This window comes from Cydia pomonella, chromosome 12 (assembly GCF_033807575.1).
Source record: "Cydia pomonella isolate Wapato2018A chromosome 12, ilCydPomo1, whole genome shotgun sequence".
Taxonomy (NCBI): Eukaryota; Metazoa; Arthropoda; class Insecta; order Lepidoptera; family Tortricidae; genus Cydia; species Cydia pomonella.
Genome location: NC_084714.1, coordinates 7142826 through 7170588, shown reverse-complemented (window position 1 = coordinate 7170588; position 27763 = coordinate 7142826). Strand labels below are relative to the sequence as shown.

Below are 27763 nucleotides of genomic sequence, written 5' to 3'. Positions count from 1 at the left end.
AATTAAGTGGATTCACCCGCGTGTCCAGCTTGATCTCGTTATCTTTTTCCTTGTTGATTTTGAACTGGGCGAAACTGATTTTGAGTCGGCATAATACTCCGTCTCTGTTTTTTTTTTTTTGCCATGTTGAATAGCTTTAAAATTCTCAGCTACTTACTTATTTTGGTTTCAGTTATTGATATGTTAAGGCCACCAAGTTCAATGGGATTGGGCGGGACATGTTTGCCGAATGCTTTTGGATCGGTCGGCCAAGTTGGCAACGGAATGGGCACCGCAAGTTAGCCGGGGGGCAGACAAAAAAAAAGATGGCGGGGCAACCTTGACGAATGTTGCAGTGGCGGGTACATGCACCTAACCGCATTAAGTGGAGGAAGAAAATTCTTTGCTTAGCAGTCAGATAAAGTAGACTACAAAAAAATATATATGTATATTAACGCAAGTATTAAATAGAAAAAATTATTAAAACAATAAAATCTCTCACAAAAGAAAAAGTAAAAAATAAAATACATTGCGGCTCTTGATATCACAATGATAGAAACCACGATTTCACTAGTACCTGTCATGTTATATCGAAATCAGAGCTATCAAATATCCATGCACTGCATTTTGATTTTAGTCACAAAGGCTCATTCCATCACTATTTAAAAAATCAATGGTAGTTAAAGGTCAACAAACACTTGACTTTTTTATGTGTTGACTTAACCATCCTTATTAAAACTTATTATCATAGTTGACATCATCACGCCAAGTATCTTATTGTGAAGTTTATTTCCTATTGCAAAACCCTGTTTATGCAAAACTGAACAATACAAAGTAAACGATCTGTGCTCTGAGTGACACATAGATAAAGGCGTTACACAAGGTCATATGACACACACAATGACAGTGGAACGAATTTAATATATTAAAGCAGTTTAAAATATCTTCTTCGGTGCGCTCTGGAGTTTGGCAGTAATAGTTAAAGTAAGGACACTAAGCACGGAGAAACTCGATACTGCCGATGATGCCGGCGGTCAACGCCACTGTGCGAGCGGGACAGCAATATAACTATGTGCGTGGCGATACAGATAGGAGCACCTGCTCCACACTTAACCCCAGATTTTTTTTAACTTTAAGCCACCTGGCTTAAAGTTAAAATTGCTAGTGCTTTTTTATCATTAGCGCAGATTGGTAAGCCAATATATTCTTCTTCGTCCGGAATTACTTTTCCATAAACCTTTCCTTTTAACTGCAATAATCTCTACTTTTAACTTCTCAATGTGGTTTAGTTATTTATGATTCCTCTTTGTTGTGATTGCCATCTGTAAGGATAATTATAACTAAAAAGTTAAGTTATGATATAGCTCTCTAGAATTCTACATTCACACTTACCTGTGGACGTAAAGTTTAAAATTTAACTTCGAGAACGGGATATTGGATAGTTTAGAAAATCGTAAGTTGGTACTAAACGAGTATGGAGCACTTTACACTTTAGCAACAGTTACGCTTATCATAGCATCTTGGTAAGCGTTGTTGGACTTGTTGAAAATTAGAGTAAGTGCTTATTATTTAATAGACATTTAGCCTAATGCATACCGGGTGTGGCCTGTAACACGAGCAATAAATTTAACTGTAGGCTGTACTCCTCACCAACATTTGTTCAGCGATTTCTGAAAATTATGAATTCTTTAGACTTCCTATTTTTCATACAAATTAAATATTACCTTCAATGTACGCTGTCATCAGGGTAATTGACGTTGATTGTCATGCTGTAAACATAACAAAATTCGCAATACATTGCGTCTTAGTGTTCTAAAAATCAAAATAATAGTTATTTTTAAAAGTTGCTGAACAAATGTTGGTCAGTTTGAGAAGTACAGCCTACAGTTTACTTTTTTGCTCCTGTTACAGGCCACACCCGGTATAGCTGTGCCAATCTCGAGAACGTTCTCTTTTTTGTATGGGGAACGTTCTCGCTCGAGTAAACATAACAACTCCATTATTGCACCTTACCCACATATCTAGAATGACGCTTAAGATAATAGAAGTGTGCAAAAGGGAAGATATGGACCATTTCATGAGCGCGAAAGAGACATACTACAAATCAAAAAACGTGACCACTTTTGAGCTTCGCTAGCGACCAAATAAAAAATATTTTGCGCAATCACATATTATTCGTGAATTCAACCCTTCCTATGACACTTGACATCATTCCGATTTTAATCGCACTTTTTATAATTGACAAGTCATTGTAGATCTGTGACCTTACCCTACTTATCTGCATCTGACGTCATCCGTACAACCATACTCGGGGTTGTCATTGAGTCATTTTATTTAATAGACAAGACGCAAGTATGACGAATTGACCAGATCGGAATCGATTTGGTCCATACGATACAACAACTCTATTTACAAAAAACAATCCGATTCACACATCGAAACATTCGAAATTGACAGAGTAAAATATATTTTTTTAGATTTTTTTTACATAAAAATCATTTTATGATATTTTTTTAATTATTTAAACAGACCCTACGTATACAAGTTGTTAAGTTACCACACTTATTTATATGAGCGTATATTCAAGATACATTTAACCAAGATTAAAGTACCTACCCACTAGGAAAGGTTCGCCATGACGTAAGCAACTTGACATTAACGTCCCACGCGTCTTTCCCAGTAATGATGATCGAGATGAAACCAAAACCGACAGGCATTAAATAGGATAAATTCCTATCTTATCGCAACCCTAAAAACTAAGAGCACTCAAATGCGGGCGCCCATTTACAGCTGATAAGCCAACGATTTCAAATTGCCGCGTTATTTAGGAAAACGTCGATAAAATTGACAAAGGTAATACAGGTGATTCCAGTAGGGTGCCCTGTGGGGGCGTAGCGAGACGGCAATACGGCGCGAAATGACTTTCTGACAAACTGCTAGTTAGGCATTTTGGACCCGGGTATGTCCTTAAACTACGTCAAAAAGAGAGGTATGGGCGTTGTCAATCTCATCTCGCTTTATGTGGTAGGGCACAGCACAGCGGATGTCATTCCAGATCTGGAGCAGAGCCCAACTGGGGAAGTAACTCCACCTTACAGAAAACCGCAGCGAAATAGCACTAAACCCTACTCATAGTGTTGTGTTCCTAATGTTCCTATCGGTGAGTAAGGTTGCCAGAGCTCAACGAGGGTGCGGAATGTTAGGGTCGGCAACGCGCATGTAACTCCTTTGGAGTTGCAGGCGTCCACAGGCTACGGAGACTGCTTACCATCAGGCGGGCCGTATGCTTGTTTACCACCGACGTAGTATAAAAGTTTTTTTTTTATTGTAATTATATTACACCTAACATTCTAATTAAGAGTTGTTTCCGTTTCGTTCCGTGATGTTCCGCTGTTCTTCTGCCACACTACAAGACAATCGTCAGAGTCGCCCCACTAGCGTCTTTTCAGCGTCGGCGTCTAGTCAGCGCTATGGAAAATAGCTTTGCTGCGTAGTTGCATCAACGTTGCGTCGAGCAGAAGCCATAGAGTTGCTACTGCTCGACGCTAGTTTAAAAAGGAAAATGTAGGTTAGATTTATGAAACTAATGACATAGAACCGCTTTGCGTCCTTTAAATGCCAGTTCTAAAGAAAAAACAAAAATCCACATCCCTGACATGGAATGTGAAACAAAACAAAATCTAGAAAAGGCAGACAGAAAAACCTAGTATCACAATTTCTGTAACTCCAGCCACTTGGCGTGTAAATTAAATTGCGACAGAGTTGTTTAGAAATGTCGGCTAGGTTTTTACTGTACTCCGAGCCCATTACTTAGATCTATGACCATGTATAAGGCACTGGTTGAGAGTAGAGACGTAATCAGAGTAACAACAATATAACTTGGGACTCCGGTGCTGTTAAGATAGGACATTCTTACGGTAGATATCGCTATGCGCCTCCATAAGGTGTGTAAATATAAAGGAAGGAATGGAAAGAACGCAGGCTTCTGGTAAGCTTCGGTAGCTAGACTAAAGTAAAGTAAAGTAAATATTCTTTATTGCACCACAAAGAAAACAAATTTAAAAAACAGATTTACAATGTAAAGAAAGGTAGCAACAGGCGGTCTTATCGCTGTAAGCGATCTCTTCCAGACAACCTTACTACTACCCTTAACTAAGACTAAGTAGAGTAACAAGTTCGTATAGCCGTGCTGTAAGAGATATTGAAGCATTTCACTAGTGTCGAGTTCCTAAACGGTATTCTTGAAACTCAAAAACTACAAATCCTATTTTTGCTGTATTTCCTTTATCCTATTACATGTCATGGCTTATGGTTCAGCTATGCTCTTATGAGACCATTGAGACCACGCTGACCACGTAATGATAAGTTGAATTATTTTACTGAGCATATATACAAAACTGTCGTACGCAGTCAAGCCTCAAACCATATATCAATATTTATCTATTTTCGTTTCTATATTCTCAATTTTCGTTTCATGTTGTCATTCTGTGACTAGATACAAATCAGATTATTTTGCCTACTGCTCGCTCTTTAGTTTTTCAAAGGCGCCTAGTCTTTCAAAGATTGCATATTCTCGAGAATTTGGGACTGGTACCGCTGGTACCGGGTGGGCTAGTGGTCAGGACGTTAGCCGCGTAAGCTGAAGACGCCGGTCGTTTCTATTCCAGCCTCGGCCACATATAGTCACTTTTTTGTTACTCTGTTTATATTTCTTACTCCCGGTGCACTGGTTTGTAAATGCTTTCAAACGCAACTTGGTGCGAACAAAAACCTTAGCAGCATCTACAAGTAGTTTTTATGAACTATGAGAATGGATGTCAGTTCTACACTACTCAAACAAAAATACATTAACTATACGCAAATAGAAGTAGATTTCGGATTTTCTTATTGTATAAAGTTACGTGGGTCTTCCCGTTCCCCATCGCCGCGTGCTTAACCAGACGTTTTATTTAAACTTTTATACATATTTTAAGGTAAAGTGGAATTGGGCAAGGCACGTCTGCTGATGCATCCGGAAAGCTGGGCCAAACTATCCACAGACTGGATCCCGCAGGATGAATCTCTCAGCTCAGAGGAAGATAAAAACGCTGATGGCGGAACGACGTTGATACATTTTGTATAGGTCGCGGAAATGTGCATTGGATAACACCAAATGGCAGGAAAGAGGAAAGGCCTTTTCCCAGCAATGGGAAAGTCTTAAAAGCTAGTAAATAAGTGACACCTACTAATGACTTTGTTTTACACCCTGCATGTTAAATTAGGTAAGTATACCGGTGGGGCCTGTAACAGGAGCAATAAATTAAACTGTAGGCTGTACTCTTCAAACTGACCAACATTTGTCCAACGACTTTTAAAAATAACTTGTGTTTTGATTTTTCATTTTAAAGTTTATTCTAAGACGAAATGTATTGCGAATTTGGTTACGGATAAAGCGCGACAAGTAAGGTCAATTACAATGAAGATAGCTTCCATTAAAGATAATATTTAATTTGTATGAAAAAAAGAAAGTCTAAAGAAGTTATTGAACAAAAGTGTCATCGTTTGAGGTGTAAAATCGATTTGTTAGACCTGTACCCCAAAAGCATAAAATTGTTGTAGTAATTCACCGAATCGCATTTCACCTCGATCTCATATTTAATTTTCGCATTGTGTCTCAATAGTTTTTTTTTCTAGTGGCTATAAGTTTTAGTCGCATTTCACCTCGACCGTACATTTAAACATCGCGTTGTGACTCAATCGTTTATTACTTTAGTCGCATTTCACCTCGATATTGTATTGGCGACGTGATTCAACGCAACGTCAACGTCACATAGATAAAATTTTAATGAGTTTGATAGCACTTGAGGCTTAATCCTACAAGTACAAAACGTGTTTAAAAAAAACACTTAATTTTAGTGCAAGCATCAAATTAACGTATCAAGTTAAATAGAGTCCCAAACAAACGTCGATCGCGGCGAAATGCCTCTTCGGTAACATACTACACGAAAAATTAAATACTACAAATTAATTATACTAATGTCAAAGGCTACGGGAAAAAGTGCGTCAAGTAAAAAAATCCAGTGATATCTTTTTCATTCAAGGTGAAATGCGATTCGGTGAATTACTACAACAATTTTATGCTTTTGGGGTACAGGTCTAACAAATCCACTGAACGAATGAACGAAACGAGCTAACGAATGAACGAAATCGAGAAAGCTAGTTCATTTTCAAAACTAATTTAATCAAATTGGCATTTCAAATGTTACTAATGAAACTCAACTATTCACTTGCGCAGTTTTATTCGATTATTCAACTATGCAGAATTCATTAAAAATAGATGAAATTCGTTCATTGCTCTTCGTAGATTTGAAATTGTCGTCTGAAATTGTAAGCATTTTCTGTTTTTCTATAAAGCAATCCGGGCATTTCACATGGAATTTTGAACAATTTATCAGTTTAGAATTCTTAAACACAGTACTAAATTACCCTAAGTTAAAACCTAGCATTGCTAGCATTCGGTGGACCTAATGAGCAAACTGCGTTGTATACACAAATGATTTCTCACCACTAGACAAAGCATTTCAACCCGATTTAAAGAGAGCTCTTTAGCTTTATTACTATTTGGTACTAACAATTTAAACGATGCCGCGCGCCGCACCGTTCATGTGTCATACATTTATAGTAGAATTATTTCTATTTTTAAGGCCATACTCTATGCCTAGTATTCAAAACACTAAAATATTATGCCAAAGTGATGTAACTACAGGTGTGATGTGATGATGTATATACATCAGTTTTGTGTGTGCAAATAGATTCGCTGATAATGATATTTAAATCATATTCATGTCTAAATATGTGCACATCAAAGAGCATTCAACTCGCGGCTACTACTCGTGGATGAGTGGCAAGCACAAGTCTTCACTATACATTCATATAATCTTATAAAATGCAAAATTAACTCTCACAACTCTGTCTGTCTGCCTGTGAGGTAACACGCTTCACGCTTTACTCGTACAAACTGCTCTTTATAGAAATCATCCCCTAAGGGGGTGGAAAGGGGGATAGAATTACTATGGATGTGGTATATCAAGTATAAAGAAAACACTAATTATACGCAAAGTGGCGGGAAGACGTTAGTGACTCAATCTATCATCTATTTTCAGTAAAAAAAGGTATTAGAATGCTTGCAAATACAATCTTCAAAGAAAACTGCATTACAGCACTGGCAATGTCATACCTACTGACATAGCAAATATGTATTAATTCAGCTACCTAAAAGTTGTCTGTCCCTATTTAGGACCGCCTATTGTTTACCCAAGCTTAAGTTGCTGTATTATCTGAATTTCTGGTATTGAGGTGTGCAATAAAGAGTATTGTATTGTAAGTAATGTAAAAACTAGTATAATGTTACAATTGAAGTATAGTAAGAAAAAATAAATTCTCTTACACAATGCTGTATCTAGTGCATGGTAATTTATGTCCGTACATCAGCCTTCTCGCCACCACAAATAAAAGTATGTAAAGCCGGACCGGATTTCAACGAAAGCCAGCTTCGCCTTGCCTCGATTAATTTATACTACAGCTAACTTACACAAGCTCATATACACAGCCTTGCGTGTTGAATTTTGAACCTTATTAACACGTAATAAAGTAGAAGATGAACATGATGCGAGCTTGCGAAAGTTTACGAGTTCGTAGCCATGAGGTGGACACGGCTTTTTTGGCACACGACATTGAAACCATGGACCTCTAAAGTTTATTCATGGAAACAACGCCACTATTCATACAGTCGCCGTCAGATATATTGGACCAGCCCAGATGGTCAAAAATATCTGAACATGCGCTTTTAATTCGATATCGATGTTATTATTATGCAAAAATACCATTTTCACATAGTACTTAAAAACGAATTTGCTCTTACAAAATAGTTTAAGTATGCTAGCCGTAAATTGCGGTTTTTAAACGCATCATAGAGGGGTAATGGTAATTATATGTATGTAGATAAATAAGTACTTAATAACTTAATGTGGTGATAAAATGGGCATTCATAACTCGTAAAGAATGCCTCAAAAATATTTATTTTCGTCAACAGACCTCATATTTGGTTACCCGACTATAAATTAATAGGAAAACCTAATCCATTCAACATTCAGGTTCATTCCATTAACCTGGAATTCTCATTTGTATGATAATATAGGCTATTGAGGTGTTCAAAGCCAAAGGCTTTTACAAAATGAAATAGAGTTTTGTTATGTTAATGGTCTCTGTATTGTTAATGTTGCTTCTTTTCAATTGTGAAATAGATCAAAAATAGCGATGACAATGAATAAGCGCATCTTAATTATTCTTCTGAAAACTACAAGAAAGATCGAGACATTTTTAAGACATCATTTATATTTAGATAAAGCCGTTGAGGACTGTAGCAAACAAATTAAATTATGAAATATTTTAATATGTCTTATCATAAACTGAAATATATGTCATATACGAAAGAATAGAAGTGCCGTAAGCCCTGAGAAAATTCGACCCGTACCGCTGTGGCTCGGGTGGCCGAGCGGTCTAGGCATCTGCCGCGAATGTTCGATTCCAGCCTTGGGCATTGGAGCCGTTGAGGTATTATGTCTTTTATTTGCCAGTTTAAACTCAACTCTCTCACATTGACAAAGAGTCTAAACTTAATTGAGGCCTAATGTACTATGAATAAGACAATGGTCGTCAAGAGGTTAAATTCGCATGTGGTGATTCATGATGTATTAAGAACAACATACGGTTTGGCTATAAAATGCGCCAGGTAATAAATAAATAAAAAAGTAAAATATATAAAAGTCACAACGGTTTATAATGCCACGAGAAATATAAATCGTGCAATTTTAAAAAGCCCAACAGACTGGAATGTTTTTGTCCGAGCCCTCCGTCAAAACGTATTACGATAAAGCTTTCATCGTTTCTTTACACTAAGTTAATTGAAATGAAAATATTAATTTCATATTTTCACGAAGTCGAATCCATTTTGCGATTTTAAAGCTGATCCTATTTAGACTATTTAACTACAGTATTGAGATCTTTACAATCGTGACTGGATTTGTTATGGCTATAATACCAACTTGACACTTATCCTAGTGGCTCTGTGAGCTGTAAACCTCGCGATAAGATTGATATGCTTAAAAAATGTAAAAACAAAAAATACTTACTTCGTTGAGTCAATAACAGCGTACTCACAATGGTCTTAAGTACCATAATCTAATGGCACTTAAATCCTTTATGCCAATTTAAACATTTCAAAAGCTGAAACAACAAAAATTATATGTAACTACTGAAGCTGCTCACAAAACTTCGACGACGACTCACGAAATGCGACCTGTAGAGGAGAACATCCGGACATACGAAAGCAGTTTGCACGAGTCAAAACGGGGACCTTCGGGAACGCTTCGTTCAACCAAGCGCGAGCGTGATGCACGGCCAGTACTATCAATTAAACTTTGTGAGCAGATATAGTTATCGAATCTGCGGGAACTAGCTTCTGCTCCCAACTTCGTCTGCGTGGAATGATGATGATTGATCTATCTCCATTCTAAATAGCATCTAAATCGGTTCAGGGGTTTAAGCGCGAAGACTTAACATACAGACAGACAAGAGTTATTTTCGCATTTATAATCAACCGTACCGTTAGCGAAGTTCTCCGTTTTAACTCGGGCATTTTGCTTTCGTATGTCCGGATGTTCTCCTCTACAGGTCGCAACTCTTAACCGATTCTCGTGAAATTTCGTGACCAGATTCTATCATTAAATTGTTTTTTTTTTGTCGATCCAGTTTGTTTTTTTCTTTCACTGAGCGGAATTTTACATTTAAATGACTTGGCGCCAATAGCATCTATGGCGCTTAAGACCATTGTGCGTTTATTGTGATAACGACTCAACGAACTAAGTACGTTTCACTGAGCTTCACGCGAGGTTTACAGCTCACACAGCTACTAGTAACGTATTATTCTCTTTATTCATTGCATATCTTAGATTAGGTTTTTTTATAATATGAATATAAAAGTAAAATATTGGGAGCGTGCACGACTGTCACGCAACCTAGTGTCCGCAAGTCTAGGGGAAAACGTCAATTCACTACATCTTATAAAACTACTCCAAAACTAAAAACTACTGAACGGATTTTCATACGACTTTCATCTATCAATAGAGTGATTCTTGAGGAAGGCTTAAGTATATAACTTGTTAAAGTTTTGTGTAAATTGTTTGAAATATAACGATGTTGTCGGAAAAAATCACGCTGGCTAAGAGCTTTAATCGAAAACGCTGCCTAATCCGTTTGAGCTATAACAACACAATGTATGGTGGGTTGTTTCTCATTCATAGGTCTACAAAAAAGTCCGCGATGTTAAATGTCTATCTTTTAAGGATAACTTACTATATCCATTCTTAACTTCTAGAAAAAGATCACGTAATATGTGGCATTTGCAAAGCTATTTATATGGATACATTATTATCAATTATCAAAATAAATACGTTAGTTATATTAAGCATTTCATACAGATTACAATGATCCCTTACACCATACAATTTAAATGAATATTTCAGGAGTAATCGTAAATCAAAGTTTCATTTCGAGCCATATAATTGTACGAAATGTTAAAGACGCTATCCGCAGTTAGTTCAAATTTTTACCACCTTATGCGCTGGGATCGCTTTACTTACCCCCACCATGCGCTTCGCACGGTCCCAATAAAAACACTTACAAAACAATACAAAATACATATAAACACATTATAAAAAACCTAACCTAGGGTGCCGCCAGCAGCGGGGCAGGGCCCAAGCTGCCGGTGGTCAGGGCCGCAGAGAGAGGAACCGACGTACTATACGCGTCGTGTCCAAGATCACCGCCTTCTGCATCTGACCCTTGATCCAACCACCTAGCGAGAGTCTCTCAAGGTGTTGGATTAGTATTATTATTATTAGCCTTTATATGTAAGGTCGATTCTGTTTTTGGACGGACAAAATAACGGAGCCATGGGTTTCCCGCGGTCTACAGCTCACGGTTACTAGTAGGTATCATTATGTCCACAGCAACTGTTTACAAATTCACTTATACGATTCGGAATCACCCAACACATAAACATGTTCCACTGTGCGTTGCAGCGCTAATAGTGAGAACCGTTAAACCCAACACAGACAGCCTTGAATGAGGTATCTAGAGGAAGATCGTAGTTATAAAACTTTTACTATTTCCCCAGAGTGTCCTTTGTCTTTAAGTGATAAAAGCATTTAAGACGTTTCCTTCTTTCAGGACCAACATACCGGAAGAAAGTACCGGCAGCGTATATGTATATTGCAATTGTGAAATTTTCTGAAAGGAAGGGTTCGGAACGTTTACGATATCCTATGAGGGATTAAATTAATTTAGTTAGTAGTTAATTTTAACGTATTTTGTATAACTTCGTTAATTTACGATTGGAAAATCTCAACTTCTTGGAAGTAGTTATATCTTCAAATTTTTTTAGAGACATTTTCGTGATGACTTTTTGGTAAGTTTCAAATTAATTAATTAATCAAGTAACATAGTATATAACTAAAAAACGAACAAAATAAATAAAGTAATCATTAAAATTAAAAGTAAAATACAATAGAACTTAAAATAAACTTGTAGTTTCAAATTGCACAAGTATATTAATTTTTTTTTCTCAGTATGTACGTCTATTTAATACCTATTAACGTTAAATTCTGTTTTGAGAAAACATTTCTGTGATATTTTTATTTGGGTTTAAAATTTACTATCCATATGGAGCGTAAAATCTGAATTTAAGAAATAATTTTACCTAAATTATTCTTGCCTTTTACATAAATTTCTATTAAATCAACAATGTAGCAATTAAGCAGCAAGTTGAACCCGCAAGTCTAAGAAACCGGAATCATCGATATTTTTAGTCTTGTTACGTCAATAAGTATTAAGTTAGTGACATAATCGGTCGTGTTAAATATCTAATATGACAGAGCTATTAAGGTTGCACGTGTCAATGCAATACAACCCGATATTCATTATATAGTTTATCACGCCAAGTGTAATTGGACTCAATAATGCTTTTAAGGTGGTGATAGACGTGCGAGTAAGTTCGCGAACTTATAGCTCGACGACCTTTTTCGCTTGTGTGTCAGCCTAAGTACGCGTACTTTTAAACCGCCGAGTAAGTTAATTGGCGATCTGGCATCTTCGAAATTTTGCTCGTAGCCCGCATCGGCTGGTACATACGTCCGTCATCGCCGCAAGCCGCCATTTCGTCCATATAAAATTTCCTCCGTTGACGACGTAGCGACGTCCGACGCCGGTGAATCGCGTGAAACTAAATGAGCAAGCTTCAATTCAACGTGTGTCACCGACGTCGCGCCGAGTATGTTCGCGAAACTTAAAAAGCTCGCACTGTAAGTTCGTACGTCTATCACCCACATAGCACAATCTTTATTAGGTACATTATGAAACTTTTTTTATCTCGGCAGGCTCAAGGCTTAACCAAGTACGAGTACCAAGTAGTAAGGAGCTTATGTCCGCGATTTGATCTACGTCGAATTATGATGATGATTGATAAAAACTATCGTATGACCTTCACCTAGCTTCAAACTATCTCCATACCAAATTTCATCTAATTCGATTCAGTTAGGTAACAGAAAGACCGACAAGAGTGAATTCCGCATTTATAATATTATTAGTAAGGAAGTAAGTAAATCTGCCAGGCAAGAGCTAAATAAGCTTGAGCAATTTGGAGCGTCAGCGTCAACCTCAATTAAGCTTGGAGGCTTTCGACAAGCTGTCTGATGCGCTCAAGGGATTACTCAGCCGTTAGGCGCCAGATTCAGGGCCGCACTAAACCGTTTGTAATCGTAGTGGGTTTTAATCCGTACGCGTAGAGAAAGTTACAGGCGCCTATTTCACCAACTCGTCAATTACCTTCGGCTGATAAGTAATGACGATACGCAACGTCAAGCCTTTAAAAGTTAACCCCTTGTCACAGGATAAGTAATAGTACTATAGTACAGAAAAGATACTTCCTAAAAAACTGAAGTTAGACAGCTATTCAGGGACGAATCATGCTGTCCCTTTCTAATGTATGGCACTATCCCTATCGGCTATTTAGGGTTATGAAAATTCGTCATTATCGTATCTGTGGTTGTGCACGCAAAGGGTCGTCAAACTGTGCCAACCCTTATAATTGCTCGGAGCAATGCTGAGCCGAACGTAGCCGAGAATGCCCGAATGCTGCAGTTTCTCCCCCCTGCCCTTGTATGCTGCCTGTCAAATTTGATCATACAAAAAAGTGACCTTGACATTTAAAACAATAGATTATATTTGCACGCACGTATCCGTGTCTATGCATACGAGGGTTTAAGACTTAAGACACAACAAAATCTATAGCCCTATAGCTTCACTTGAACCGTAAGTTTTGTTCAAGAATCAGAGATTTAGTCAATTACTTTAAAACCGGTTACACATGGGGCGGGTTTTTGCAATGTCTGGACTGCATCACAAAATTCGTGACAATATTAACGCAGTTTAACGAAGACAAATGCATACTTTTATCGATGGAAAGACAAGTGAGGTATCGCGATAGTTATTCTTATGGCAAAGTTATCTAGCGACTATCTCGCGGCAAAAAGTCGCTGTGTGCCGCTTAACTCTAGTCAGATTCAGAAACGACTACCTGTCATGGCAAGATATGAGAGACTTCGACGTTTGCTTAGTATGCTCATATTAGTATCAGATGTGATATAGGTCACATCGGCCTAGATTTTCAATCTAAAGGATTTCAGAAGGAACGAAATTCAAACAAATAATCCATGATAAGCAAGCCAGGATAGATTGAAATTATCACATTAAAATATTCATAAAATCTGTACCTTAATTCAAATTGGCCACTTAGCTTAGGTAGATTATATTATTAATAATATTTATTGACTAACTTGTAAAGCTAAAGGTAACAAATTTTTATTTAATATAAACTAAGTTTTATGGACTATCTATCCAATCTATTGGATTAAAAAGAGAAAGAAATCATTAAGACACGAAAGCTGACTAAAACAAAGATATATAAGCACTAAACACTTTCTAGATCTAGAACATTCTTGGTTTAGACAACGCTAGATAATTAATGATATATAGTTCTATAAATCACATTGAATGTTCCAATGTACAATGTATAAGTACAATCTATCAGTAGCATGTGTTTCAAGTTCAATGACATAAGTTAAATAGACATCGTGTAGCCTTGTTTATCGTAACCTTTGGGGCCTGTGCTAGATATTGCCGGCTATAATATAGCGGACATATTATTTAAGTTATCCAGTTAATAGAGTTTAATACTCCTTCAAAGTAAATCCAATGACGACAGAGGGTACTTTTTTGAAAATGCAATCTATCTGAACTGTCTGTGAACTCGGCGGTACAAAAAGTTCGATTTACAAAAATGACCAGGATTTAACTTAATGGAGTTTCTAAGTATTTTAAACTTTTATGTGTATAATAACTTGAAAATAAGTTCTTATTCATAAAAAGAAAATTGACTTCAATGTCGAACAAAATTATGGTAATCAAACGCTTTTTTAAATGTATGCTTTTAAAATTACTAAGCATCAAGAATTGTTAATTTAAGGTTAGCTTCTCGATTGCTACAACTTTCTCTGAATTAAAAGGGATTTATGCTAATAAACATGTATGTAAATAAAGTTTCTAAAGAGGACAGCCATACATATAAAGTATTAAAAAAAATTAAAACACTACCTATTTTAAATCCAGACCAAAGGAGCCTATATCCAGTATATACAGTTTTTGAGCACACACACAAACAATAAACAACGGTACAAAGTTTCTCGTTCACGAAAAAAGTACCAGGGCACCAGAATAACGCTAGAGGTACGAGCGCACCTGTTGGTGCGGCGCGAAGAGCATTACTGGCCCGACGCGGCCCATTAGTCGCGCGGACACGTCATGCGGAAGCCGGTTCTGAACAGCGATGTCTTGGAAGAAATTCGCGTTAACCGATGCATTTCCGAAATACCGTTTCGCGTCTAAGAAAAATGCGAATAAACACTTGTAACGTTAACTTTGGTTCTTGGCATATAATAGAAGCAAACTGATTAGGGCTCCTAGATAATGAATGTGAAGAATGGAACTACTAAAGCTCATTTTCTGGAATTAGAGTGAGTAAAGTCTGGGCTCAGGCCTAATTTTAATTGTACATACTTGCACACGACATAAAAAGGTCAAACATAGCGTGCTCAGTACCCCTAGTGTAACTTTGATCGACATCATAACGTGACGAACGCGTTTGCGTTAAGTCTCATTTTGTATAGGATTTTGAGGTTCCAAAACGTCCCGCTTGGCGCGCTCTTCCTAAATCCAATACAAAATGAGACTAAACGCAAACGCGTACGTCAAGTTTCAAAATCGAATTTAGTTACACTAGGGGTACAGAACAAAAGATTTCTTTAAGGAGAATTCATATTTTGTATTCCTAACATGTATTTAAGAAGTGGAGCCCCCCAGATGTTTAATGCAGGTGGGAGGGGGGGGGGGAGGCGACGTCCTCGTTCGACTCAAAGTATGATGCTTTTTTATGGGGGGCAAGATGAAGTTGAGAGCCCCACATAAAAAATTACATCAAACATCTTGGTGGTTCGACTTCCCATCCTTGGATCCTAAGGACCAATCCCGCCAAAGGAAATTTGAGCCATGAGCTACAAGTAGAACTAGAGACACATTTTCTTTACAAGTTTTATTTAGAAACTAAAGCACCTTTCAAAAATACTACATCCATGTTGACATATTTAGGTACTTTAAAATACTGAACGTGATATTTGAAAAAATTTTTTTTTTTGACGCTCAAAATGTACGATGTGACGCAGAAACGAGAGAGGCCCATTGATTAAACTAAGATTACCGTGGGATTCATCAAGTATACAATGAGATTTTGGGGACAGATTTGCGTTGCTTTGAAGTGACGATAGACGAAATTGCGATATAATCGCAAGTCACAGCTATGAACTTAATGAAAAAGAGCATGCAAGAATAAATAGCAACCACTAGCCCATTCAGGGCAGGTCAAACTGCAAAATTGCGGATTTAATTGTGGTGAAAGTAGATGGCTTAATGGTCTAAGTTTAGCACAGAAATTATACATGTTATTTATCAATAGATATAGATGTAAGACTGGTTTGGATGTGTGGGATGAATGTGCAATAAAACGGTCAAAGTCATTCATTCAAGGTATAAAAGAACTATTAAAGTTCAGGCAAGTGATTATAAATAGCGAATAAAAATTAGGTTTCGTAAAGGTACTTAAATCAGGTTTGCTAGTCATTAATAATGATGTCATCGCCATCAGCGTAATCGCTTAGTTGTAATAAATCGAGACGTGTCCAGAACTTTGAACCAATAATAAAACATGTCTTTTTCTTATCGGTATAAGCATGAGAAAGGAAAGTTCTTCAATTGACACGCCTTTTATTAAGGGAAAAAAACGTACATAATAATTTTATTACACCTCTTTTCCTTAGCTTTAAAATACTTTTAATTTTCAAATAATTTTTATATTAAAACTTATTGGTCTTACATTCTTAAATTTTGTGGCATCATTTGGAAATTTTTAGCAGCACGAAGCAAATTTTAAAAATAACGATCTGCTAAGTTACAGCGCACGTAGCAAAAGGTTTCAAAGTAGAAAACCTATAGCAGATTGGACGAGGCATTGCTATTTCGTTTCTCGCTTACGTTTTGCATATTGAAACGAGAAATCGCACATTGTTGCGTTTGTGAAACTGACTGGAATCCCCAGAGGGACCCATTTGTAGTGCTAACTGTAGTCCTTTGAGCGTTCGTTTCAAAGCAAGAAAAGCAGTTCGTTACAGAGCAAGAAATTTTCTACAATTATTATCAGCTTATTTGCTATACAGTGTTAGTATAGTCTAGTCACAACTATTGGAAATACATGTAAGTCTAATATCGTCCTCAAACAAGATCTAAAAAAGCTAATCACGTGCATGACTAAGTATTAGCTACTGTATATGCAAGACTAATTACCATAAAGTGTCAAGTTGTGATGACAGGCGTAGTGATAATGTAATAACATGGCAATAAGATTGTGTGAATTTTGTAATAGATACAACTAAGTAGTGTAGTTACTTATATAATCTATAACTAACAAAAAAAAGGTAATATATCAGGTGATTCCGAGGTTCATGATCAAAAAGGACAAATGACTGAAGAGGGTCATACTTGCCAAACACGAAATTGCGAATTTTACAAGAGACAGCCTCCAAAGCTCGTAGTAGATGAAACGGGGCTAAGGATATCTTTGTTTGCGGTTTTTATATTTGTCCTAGAAGAAAAGTTGTTAAGTTATGATTCCGGACCCAAATGCTGACCCGGAATCACCCAGTATAAAAACAAACATGTGATAAAATGCCTCATATACAAATAGCCTATAGATGATTACTAGTAACTAGAGCATCCACCATTGTCAAAAACTTTCCTATGTACATAGTAATGTACTTCCTCGGGTCTAACTAACTCCATTCCAAATTTCACCTAAATTGGTTCAGTGGTTTAAGCGTGAAGAGGTAACGGGCAGACAGAAACACAGACAAGTTACTTTCGCGTTGATAATTAGTAGGGATTGCTCGATCTTCAGTCGAGCAAGTTGCAAAGAATCCCAAGATAAGTGTCAAACAGAAGCCGAATTTGATTAGTAACTTGATATACTTAATCAAACACATTTTCCTCCGTTACTCGGAAGACGCTTGACCTTATAACCTACTTTCTTCGATACAATCCAAGAAACAATTGATTATGTTCCCATGCGAAAGACTTAAAGTACATAAACGGTTCTGGTTCGAGGAAAGAGGTAATGAGAGCATGTAATGATAATATTACGGTTCAGATTTGATTCTCAGGTTCTAATAACGAGTTGTAAATGAAATGCCGAAATGCAGATCGCAAAAGCCTGGTACGATTAACGTGTTAGCTGACTTTATATGGAACTCCGTAACTGGATATGTTCTAACACTGATATTAGGAATCAGAAAGAGTGAATTGACGTTTGTGGATGTATATTTAGTGCGATTACTGCTACTTACTTAAAGTAACTTTTATTTGCTCTACTCCTTATAAATATTTTTAAGGAAATGACATGATGATTATGACAAAAAAAAACATTCATTCTAAATTTTATCTTATATAGCCTTTACATTGTTTAGTCAATTTTTAGTTTATATTGATCCTCGATTTTTATACTTTGACATGACTGCAAATTTTGTATTATTTTATGTTATTGTAAATGCACGGTTTTCTTTTATTTTGTAATACTTTTCCATAACTGGGTTCTATGCAAATAAATTCATTGAATCTTTGACATGCTAATATGACTAGTCTGTAGCAAAAAGAGTTTGAAATAGAGGTGTATTGTCAAAGAGAACTTTGTAGCGACGTAAATTTACTGCTATCTTTCGATACATAATTAAAACTTTTATAATGCCATTTGACTTCGATCCTTATTATTTCCCTGATATGTCTTCAATTTGTTAAATATCAAAAAGTTGCGCGTGGTTGTAGGCATGTCTGGTCCAAATAGATTATTATCGAATTTATAGAGTTCTGAAACGTTTTTTTGAGGATATTTGACAAGAGCACAGACTGCACCGTGTCTAGTAATTGAGCGCGCGACAAAATAGGTACGTGATTGCTTGTTTATAATATAATAATATGTTTTCAAGTTCTAAAACGCCTTAATTAAATATTTAATAGTTAATCTTTCAAATGCGATCATTAATACCAAAGTAGAAACAGTGATTATTCTTATCAGTTGTTGTGTTCTTTAAGCAAATGAGAAACATTAAAGTTTCACAATTCACAAAGTAAATAAGTTACTGTGTCTGCAAAGTTGTATTGGAATCTTCAAGTTTCTGCTCTGGGTCGATTATGGATGCAATTTGCGGCAGTCATTAGAAATCTTGCAAAAGTGATTTGAGCAAAACGCCTTTTATTACGGTTTATGGAAATCACTTTCACGGCGATTAGATCTGAGGCTTAAAAGCTGGTGTGAGTGTGATCACACCTTGAGCCGCATTCAGATATTTGAATATTATAGTACATACATAATAATATCAGTTCATCTCGCTCGCTCTTACATAGTGGTGCGAGAAGGTAGCAGATTAATATATAACAATGGTTTAAAAATAGGAATGCGCTTCCTTAGCGATTCGGTGACGCATGCATAACTGTCATGGCGACAATTTACGCGTTTTACTCTCTCGGTTTCAATGATAAACAGAGGACAAATGATAGAACTGACCACTATATAAATTAGAAGATATGTCAAGTTACTCAAGTTTCACTAATCAATATGCAGTGAATTAAAAGTAGATATGAGTGACGGCGTAAAGTAAACAAAATGTCGATTTTGGTTGAATTTGATTTGGTTTTAAGAAAAACGCCTCTTCGTGATAAACTTAGAAGGTAGGTTGTATAGTTCCCTGCAATCAATTAAAATACTGAACAACAGTGTGCGTAAAGTAATCCAAAACTAGTTTATCTTTTTAGTGCCATAAAAGCATATTTGTATAGTGTACTTGGAAGGGTTATTCTTTCGTTTTGTTAACACATTCACCGCTGAGCTAGGGTCGTAGCACGACACGTCGTAGTCGATAACATAAGTTTCCCGGTATGTCAGGAAATGCTTCGTAGAGGGAAAACGACAACGTCTCGTGATTAGCGCTGAATAGGTTAAGCCTTTATAAGGCAGAGGGAATATATTCCCACCAAATTGTGAACTTTATTTCAAAGTGATAGGGTTCAATTTTGCATAATTTCTGAAACGCGTATGCCGTATAAAGGGTTAAGTTGAAGAAGCAGGTAGGGGAATATTAACCGCTTGAATTTTTTACAAATCCATAAAGACAATACGCGTATGCCGTATAAAGGGTTAAGTTGAAGAAGCAGGTAGGGGAATATTAACCGCTTGAATTTTTTACAAATCCATAAAGACAATACGTGTATCTAATATTGGTTATTTTCGTACCGTAACGTAGCGTTATCACGGTGATATCACCCCTAGTCTATTACCTAACGTGCAGGGAATTTAGGCCTGCACAGTAACATCGAAAAGTCAAAAGTAAACGAGTATTGAAACTGGATGTTACGATCTCAAAAGCGAGCAATGCCTTTGAGCCTATGCGGCCTTTATGCCTGCGATATTTCGTTCAATGGTCGATCAAAATGACCGAACATGAGTTTAGTATAGTCTGTTTTTTTTTTGGTATGCAAAATACAAAGAGTTACTTACTATTTACCGTACCCTATTGACTTCCGTTGATAAACGAAACGAGTATAGGGAGCTATTATGAACTAAGAAAAGTAGAAAAAACAAATAATTTCAAATTTTCTATCAATCTTAAAATACAGTTTTCTCTTAGACAGGTATCATGTCAAAAACTTCCACGCTTTCGTAAAAAAAAAACAACACACATGTTTTTTTACTACACGTCGGTGGCGAAAAGACATACAGTTCACCTGATGGTAACCGGTTGTCGTAGCCCATGAAGAAATAGTAAAACAATAGCAAATTAATAATACAGAATGTATTTTTGATATAACCACAAACTTAAACTAGATGTAAGTTATAGTGCTATAAAACGATTCTGAAAGATATTTTTAATTTAATCTTAACTGCCAGAGCATAATTAATATTTGAAAAAATTTCGAGCAGCATTGTATTACGCACGTTTGAATTGTGTTGAGACGTCGCGTCATTAAATGCGACATTTTGAGTTAAAACAAAGTCGAAAGAAACAAAAATAAAAGCCGTACGTTTTTTAAAAAACATATGAAAGTGTGTTCATTAAAGCCTAAACTAACTACCCTTTTATTATGCGGTCGTATCAAAAATATACGCTGTATAATGCATACGCCACACATGACATTACATAATATTTGCATGTCTCTATGACTAAACATGTAGTTCTGTTGCATTATTCTTATTAAATACCATGTTTAAGCAAATAAAATTCTGAATCTGAATCAAATTGTGGCACCTTTCAACTTGGTAAAACAGGGCCCAGATCCGATCCAATCTAACTTCCGTACGATTACAAATTAGAGGCGAAACCATAATGGTATAGACCATGCTTTCCCAAACTGTGTACAGTAGAGGGGCGCAGTGAGGCAATCCTCCTAACCATGTTAACCTATCAATTTCCAATAGCCTAACTAGGTTAGGGCGCCGAGATTAAATTTTAAACTTTCATGTGCTCAGCGGACTAAAAAAGATTGGGAACTCCTGGTATAGACTAATTCTAGCGGTTGGTTAGCCAATTATCACGTGTCTCAAGACCGACGTTTAGAAACTGGTAAACAACGGAAAAGGCAATTATTGGCCAGCGAACAAGTATGAGTACACGGTCTGTTGGCTATTGCGAGCGTTGCACTGACCGAAGCTAAAACCATCGCACACGGCTTTGCAGTCGCGAAACAGTAACGATGCACTTAAATGTTATGTCTATATAAACATATTCTAAGGGGGGAATATGTAATTCATACTGAACGACTTTTACTATGGAACCAACCCCGACACGGAAAAAAAAACTACTGTTCCATAAAAAACCACTGACATGATTCGCCGAAGGTATGAAATAGTAGATTGTATTTTTGCAATGTGGGTTCTATAGTAAAAGTTGTTCAGATGACTATTCATGATGAGAGCCATGGAGCGAAACTTCAAGACCGAGTGAGGAATGTCGAGATCCGACGTCGCACGAAGGTGCAAGACGTCGGACACGTCATTACCAAATTAAAATGGAGCTGGGCGGGGCATGTTGCCAGGCAGAGTGATGGCAGGTGGGCCAAAATGCTAACGGAATGGTGGCCGCTTTCAGACGAAAGGAGTGCCTGGCGTCCGTTGGCTCGTTGGGTGGACGACATTCGGAAGAGTGTGCGGGTCACTTCTGGATGAGATTGGTTCGGGACCGGGATAAGTGGCGTACTAGAAGAGAGGCCTATGCTCAGCAGTGGGCGATAAAAGGCTGATATGATGGGATGACTATTCACTCCTCAGACGAGATATCAAAATCACCCAGTAGATGAAAAAAAGTGACCAAAGGCCATTGACCTGGGTGGGGATCAACATATGCAGACGCCAAAAACAATACATATCAAAGACAATTGTTCCCTAGTTGGGTTGTCGTCGCGGTCCAAGCATCGTCCATGACACTATTTTTTTTCTGAATCCACACTAATCATAGTGGTTTTCGATACAAGGCAGCTGAGCCCTGCAGAATCTATTCTTTCTTTATCCGCTGTCACAGTCGATCCGTCTGGACTGGATCACCTGTATTATATATGAAATTTACTTGCCAACAATTTCATATGTGCCAAATGATCAAAAGTAACGATTCAAATGCACCAATAAAGTACGAAGCGCTGAAGAACGTTGCTGTGTACGGTTGCTTTAAGTATGTAGCTATAATCTATAACATCAGTAACATGGCTGTCTCAATCATTAGGGGAATGTTACGGTGTTCGGTTTTATTATAGACAGCTGGTTGTAAGCGCCTGACTGGAGGGTCATTTCTCTTAAGCAATAGAGTTCTAAATCGAATAAAAAGTGGGAGTTAAAAAAAAATAGCCTATGAGTCCGGATTGGCTTACGGTTTTGGAAGCTTCTGGAATGAATAGCTGCTTTCGATGAAGACATCTGTTTCTTCGCAAATAAATTGATGTTTGTTACGGTGATACCACACCAATCGATCGATAATCGAACAATGGTAGAATGGAACAGTCGACGTCGATCGATGGATTGGTCTAGGCGGAAACTATTGATCGACGTCGACTGTTCCATTTTACCATCGATCTATGCCATCAATCGATTATCGACCGATTGGTGTGGTAACACACCCTTAACCGACTTTAAAAATAAGGAGGATCTCAATTCATCAGATTCATCCCCAAGTAATTCGTAAAAACTATAATTGAATTAAATGTTCTTCTCGCGTTGTGCGTCGCGTCGCGCAATAAATATTGAGTAAACTCAATGCTGCCTTTTGTCCTTAAAACTCCACATAAGCAGCGCTTTTAAAAATGAACTATCTACGCATCAAGCATCGATAGTCGAGTTTATCGATACAGGAACTCCCTACTTGTCAAACAATTTTGCCCCACGGATTCCTATGTCTGTTAATGACTTGAGACTTATGTCAGCGACGGCTAATAACACCAGCATAGTGTAGTTTCTTAATGATTTTCAGTAGTAAACGTAATAAAATCTAATTAAAGTACTTAAATCCAATTCCGGAATTTTCGATATTCAGTGGTCTCAATTCCGGAATTGTAATATCGGAAAATTGGTCCGAAATTCCGGAATTTCGAAATTCATTTCAATTCAATTGCAAGCCCTAGTTAGATACTGTATATCAAGCGGTCAGCAGAGCGCGGAACTTCAGACCTCTTTGTGTGCGTGGGCTCTAAATGCAAAAAACGACAACCCAGTCATATTACACAAAACACTTTAGAGGTTTATCAGTTTTCTAAAAATCAAAATACGCCAAATTCCACGGAGCGTACGCTTATCGGTAACCCCGTTTTACTATGTATCCATTAGCGATGATTGACATTATCTGCGTGCAATATAATTTTTAGCGATAAAGCATTGGTAAAATACAATTTTTTTACCCGGCCATCCAAAGGAGGATAATGTAAGGTTTTGGGTGTTTGGGTTTAATTTAGATTATTTACTACTAGCTTCTGCCCGTGAGTCTGCGTGGAATGGTGATGATAATGATTGGCAAAAACTATCCTATGTCCTTCTCCGAGCCTCAAACTATCTTCATACTAAATTTCATATAAATCGGTTCAGGGGATTAAGCGTGAAGAGGTAAGAAACAGAAAGACAGAGTGACCTTCGCATTTACAAAATTATATAAATTGCTACGTATCAGAAATTATTATAACATATTTAAGTTTTTGGCATGTTTTGTGGCCAGACAGACTAACTTTTCTTCTTGCTCGTAGCAACAATCTTGACACTTGGATACGCTTGAAGTGGGTCTCTTTTGTTTCCCATAAAGTTTTAAGTCATAATGTATTGTTTGTCCGCATTTTCGTTAGTCATAATTTGGTTTTTCTCAGAAACGCTTTACTTTTCAGGATTGCCATAAAACAAACCTAAACTAATCTATAGGATAACCTGACGAAAATCCTGAAAAGTTAACGGTTTCAGGGTTATGACTAATAATAATATGACTATTACGTTATGACTTTCTATAATTATGTCAAACAAAGGGATGCAGCTTGAAGTAATATACTTCTTGAAATAAAAATAAAATCATAAGGAGGACATGTATGTATTAATACATTTTAAGACATTGTAACTATTGGTAACGATGATATGGGAACGAAGGAAAGCGACATTGCTCAGAACTGAATCATCGACAACTCTGTTACGTTTATGAGCCAAAGTAAAATTATGCAAATATTATTTTTACTTTAGCTGATATGAAAAAACCTATTTACTTAACAGACCGAAATAGAAGGCATAAATCAAGACGGAAACGTAAGAAAAAGCTAAAAGAAATCTATAATTTGAGACCGGAAAGCATTGTTTCTGAATGGTGAACATCGGGATATAATTTTAGCATTACCGGTTTACTTTCCAAATACCTTTGTAAGACATTTTGAAGTAAATTATTGTTTCCTTTAGACATAAATATGAGGAACGTACAAGTCGTAATGCAAGATTTAAGATCGCAAAAGAAAAATGAATTTCGGTTTTAACTTTTAAATTTAATTTACACTTTAGAGTGAGCAATAAAAAAGCTGCACAAGCTGCAAGTAACGGTATTATTGCACGTGACCTTGCACTTTTGTCGCAAGATGAGGCTTTGGCACGAAGGTTTCTTGGTTTATACAGGAATTCAGTTGATTAAGATACTTGACTTAGATAATGTTTGAATTTCGAACTTAGAAAACGAACTTCATGGTCATTAAAGCTGATCAAACGGTTGAAACGCTCAATTTCTGCTAACTACTATATATATTACTCGTAAATGGGTACAGTCAAGTACAAAATTATGTATCGAAAGAATCGTCTCATAAATATGGTACTACGCTCTTTTTACACTGGAATAATATGCTATGGGACATATTTTTGAGTAAGATGTCTACACCCATATTTTTACACTTGACTGTACCAGAGTTAGGCCTAATCCAGTATAATTTTCGTATAATTCGGTTAGAATTAAATAATTTGTTTTAGTAGTCTGTTTTACTCCTAAATAAACAACTAAGAAGTCACAGTCGTGTTACATTCGCTCTGTAAGTTTCGCACCAAAAGCTGCCTATTTGCTGGCTTTCGTTAGTTATCTCGGTAAATCGGAGTACTCGTGCTTAAAATGGTTGAAAATTAAGTTTGTGCCTTGAGATCGGACGGAGGGACGCTGGAGTTGCGGTATATTCAGGCGTGCAGGTAACCTTAGAGGTCTGGTGAGTGCACGAGCTGGTCTCCGGGGCCCTCGCCGCCTGAAAGAGGAGCTGACGACCCCTCTAAACCCAGGTTGGTGCCTAAAATCTGAATTTCAAGGCAATTAAAGCATTATATTGTATAATTGCATTCTTGTAAAATTTAATTTCGATTGAATCCCCCCAAAATTTACAGTCCACTGTTTCGAAATCGCACATTTATTATTTGGTAAAAAAGAAGGGGTAAATCAAGCATTTTGTTGTTGTATTTTATTCTCTATTCGTTTACTCAGGATACGAGTATCAGATATTAATCTTGATATATTGCTTATTAACTTCTCTTACAAAACAAGTACTGGAATCTCCAAAACAGGTACATAAATAATTCAACATTCATCAATTACATTCGTGGAAAAATGGCAGGTAGAAAAAATAACCCAAATAAAGAAAAGCGCGTGTCCAAACAAGGAAAAACCCAATGAAAGATAAATAGAGGATAGATGAAATGACAACATTAGGGACTGGGACAGCAAAAACACGTAAGTAGATAATTTAATTGATTGAATTTTTACGTCTTTTTACTAAAAAGAGAGGACTTATTGCAATAAACGACCGAGCCACCGAGTGTTTCAGGCATCTGTCGCGTAAACGGAGGACGCTGGTTTCATTCCAGCCCCGGGCACTAGGCCTTGGTAATTTTTTAATAAGTAATTTAATTTGTACTTTTGCAATAATTCAAAAACGGCTGAACCGATCATGTTCACTATAGCTTTCATTTGCAAGTACGTGTTAAGCTTTTGTTTTAAGATTTTTGTCATATTTTTTGGACACATGGTTCAAAAGTGAGACGGGGAGGGAGGCATTTTTTTTTTCGAAGCGATTATTTCCGAAAAGATTCACTTTATCGGAAAATGATTGTTGAAGACCCGTATTTGTTTTGAAAGACCTATCCTGCGATACCATTGGGTTAAAGCGAAAAAAGAGTTCAAATTAATTATAAAAATTCAGCGAAGTTGATTTGCTCACTTTTAGGCTTGAGTAGCCTAAACTAGAATAAGGTAATTATCAGTACACTCACGGTTTTTAATTGTTCAGCCATTAAGGGTTCAAGCTAATTTGGTTGGTCAATACCGTAATTACCGTAAGTATTGAACAACCAAATTAGCTTGAACCTTATACCTTATAATATGGTTAAACAATAGGCCGTGACTGTACCTACACTCCGCAATCTCGTGACGCCGTCAAATCGATCGAGAAATGATGGCATAAAATAAAGTCAAATCAAAAAACCTTAAAAAGGTGGCGCTACAATACCTAGAATACTTTAAAAAAATCAAATCATAGACAGCGCACTTCACTCCGTCAATAACGCCTAGGTCCTTCGCTACTCTAGCGCTACTCTGGAGAGATTTGGAACTATTATTTATAGCTGACAGCTGGACAGTGGACACTTCTACCATACAACGATTATACACTTACATTTCAGTGATTGTACACTTTTGTTTGTGTTTGTCATTCATTCACCGTTACTTCTGTTTTACTCATTTCCTCAAAGGTTAACTGGAAGAGATCCCATACAGGGATAAGTTCGCCTTTGTTGTATTTAATTTACTCTGTAACTGTGTTTTTCGTGTTTTTATTTCTATGTACAATAAAGTATATACATACATACATACATACAACGACAGTTCTACCATAAGAGATTTCACTCCTTTTAATTCCACACTCCATAGTCTACTATAGTATTTTTCAAATTCGATGGGTACGCTTACGCTGACAGGTATCATTTCAATACATTTTGCGAGATTTAGCGTCTTTATAAATTATACGGAGATGACACCTGTCAACCTACCTATAGAGTTTGAAAAATACTATAGGTACTACTTCCTTCACGCCCTGGCAGTCAGTAATTTGTGGTAATAGACTGGTATGAAAAATGGTAAAAACTTTTATTCCATGTCATAATTACCAAGGTATGTTTATTTGCGACGGCTTATTGGATCTAAAGATAAAAAAATAAAAATGATAATCATTATCCTGTGAAGGGTAACGTAGATTGTTTGTTTTATCTAATACGTTGTGTACTGAAATCCGCCCTGTAACTTTTTTATAATACCTATTACCTATTTATTTTAATGTATACATTGACGGCGCGTTAAGATGGAAGCATACCACATGATCGTCAATACAAAAAGATAAAACTTTTCCCAATTCTAAATACATATCTTTTTTAGTATGTTATTGACACAATGAAAAACTAGGTATAGGTAGGTAATATAGGTTTTCCTTTTTTTTCAAAATTTGCCAAACAATT

General features: G+C 36.7%; 1 protein-coding gene across 3 annotated transcripts in view; it reads right to left on the bottom strand.

The window, feature by feature from the left end:
* The window catches only part of LOC133523383 (uncharacterized), a 311151-nt gene that overhangs the window by 261039 nt on the left and 22349 nt on the right, over window positions 1–27763 (bottom strand). The window contains exon 1 of one of the 3 annotated variants that reach the window (XM_061858917.1): window positions 14728–14883. The exons of the other annotated variants lie outside the window; for them this stretch is intronic. The gene's annotated coding sequence lies outside the window, so the exon portion shown is untranslated. Of the gene's footprint in view, window positions 1–14727; window positions 14884–27763 lie in introns of those variants that run through there. 3 annotated transcript variants of the gene reach the window in all.